Genomic DNA, 2,470 nt, shown 5'->3' with positions numbered 1-2,470 from the left:
ACTTGCACAGCCAATGTGGGGCCTCGGGGCCACCCCCCCTCCACTCGACCCGGACTGATGTTGCGAGACACTAACGTGCACGCAACAGAGTGCAACACCGCCTCTATGTGGCACAAACCACAGAGGCACAAGTAAACCTACACTTACAAGATTAGCTTTAGATTTGATTACAACAGTGCTTCTCAAACGTTTTACACACAATTAAAAAAATAAAAATAAATTCTTTGCTCTCTAGCACCGCAATCATATCAAACAATAAAATACAGTAGTGTATTAGGCCCAAACACATCGAACACGAGACAGAAATTTCATTCATAAAATGTATTTTTAATATTCTTATAAGTCACTGTAACATCATGCAGTTTGAACATTAATACTGCGCTTAAATATAGGAATATACAATCTACTACTAAACTAATGATTCAATTAAAATGTATTGCACATAAAAGTTCAATATAAAATGTACCTCAATAAACGTTTTAAAAACAATCAGATTTGATGCAAATGTATTGTACTAAAAAGTTCAATACAACCGAACTGTACTCAGGATAAACCCCTTGAGATGTATCATCTCGTCCCAACATTGATGAAAAACATCATAGCTTTTAAATTAGTTTGATGATGGGAAACATGTAAATGTGACAAACATGCGAAAAAAAAAAAAGAAATCAGGTAGGGGGAAAACACTTTTTCCAATTCAATTTGCTTACTTGTATTTTTGACTTCTCGTCCAGTTTTGTACTTTTTGGACCAACAACGATAAAGACAAGTTTGACATAATAGTGCCATTGAATATTGCAGTTTTCACTGTGACCACGAGAGGGAAGCAGAAACTAAAGGTTAGACATTGAAATTAAATTAAAGCACATCACCACTCTATACCAAGTGTATTTATATCATGCATATATAAATCTGTATTTATAACAACAACAACAGCTACAATTATCACCCAAAAAAAGCAGCCTCTCAAGCTGTTACTTTGCCTTGAGCAGACTTCCTTTATAGCGAACTTAGGAGTGGAAGAAATGAGTGCTATCGTCATGTGTCAAGGTTTTAGGCCAAACAATGCCCCTTTAATATTAATTGTTATGGGACAGGATTCTCGCACATTATGAATTATTGTGCTTCATGATATGGGGTTATGTCATAGATTGAAGCAAAGCCATAAATCAGAATCAGAATCAGAATCGGAATCATCTTTATTTGCCAAGTATGTCCAAAACACACAAGGAATTTGTGTCCGGTAGTTGGAGCCGCTCAAGTACAACAGACAGTCAATTTACAGAACACTTTGGAGACATAAAGACATTGACAAAAAACAATTGTGCAAAAAGATGCAGAGTCCTCGAGCACTTAGAGCAGTTCGAAAGACTAATATTGCAATAGTCCGGTGCAATGACCATTGTGCAAAGGGCGCCGAGACTTCAAGGAGTGTATGCGGTTTAAAGTGACGAGTAGTGCGATCATCTGGGACAATGTCGGTTGTGCGAATGTTACAGATACTCCTCAATCAGTGTGCAAATGGAGCAGATGCTACTCTGGCATGAGTGGCCAGTATATGCAAATAGTGCAGCACGGCGAGACAACTACAGTGAGTGCACGAGAAATACGTAATTGGCCCCACAGAAATGTGACAACGAACTCAAGTCAAAACATTGCCAGCTTGTTGCAATGGAATTATAGGTCAGGTGTTTAAGAAGTTGATCGCAAGAGGGAAGAAGCTGTTGGAATGTCTACTAGTTCTAGTTTGCATTGATCGGTAGCGCCTACCTGAGGGAAGGAGCTGGAAGAGCTGGTGACCGGGGTGCGGAGGGTCCGAGAGGATTTTGCCCGCCCTTGTCTTAGTTCTGGCAGCGTGCAAGTCCTCAAGGGTGGGTAAGGGGGGCACCGACAATCCTTTCAGCAGTTTTGATTGTCCGTTGCAGTCGGCGTTTGTCCTTTTTTGTAGCAGCACCAAACCAGACTGTGATGGAAGAACACAGGACCGATTCGATGACCGCTGTGTAGAACTGTCTCAGCAGCTCCGGTGGCAGGCCGTGCTTTCTCAGAAGCCGCAGGAGGTACATCCTCTGCTGGGCCTTTTTGAGGACGGAGTTGATGTTGACCGCCCACTTCAGGTCCTGAGAGATTGTAATTCCCGGGAACTTGAAGGTCTCGACGGTTGACACGAGGCAGCTGGACAACGTGAGGGGCAGCTGTGGCGAAGGATGCCTCCTGAAGTCCACGATCATCTCTACCGTCTTGAGCGTGTTCAGCTCCAGGTTGTGTCGGCCGCACCGCAGCTCCAGCCGCTCCGCTTCCTGTCGATATGCAGACTCGTCACCGTCCTTGATGAGGCCGATGACAGCGGTGTCATCTGCAAACTTCGGGAGTTTGACAGCCGGGTTCGCTGAGGTGCAGTAAATTCACATGTTGCCCTTATTTGTTTTATTAATAAAGCTTTTGAGAAACATCTTGCCTGTTCTACACT

This window comes from Phycodurus eques, chromosome 16 (assembly GCF_024500275.1).
Source record: "Phycodurus eques isolate BA_2022a chromosome 16, UOR_Pequ_1.1, whole genome shotgun sequence".
Classification (NCBI taxonomy): Eukaryota; Metazoa; Chordata; class Actinopteri; order Syngnathiformes; family Syngnathidae; genus Phycodurus; species Phycodurus eques.
Note: the sequence above shows the minus strand (reverse complement) of the source record.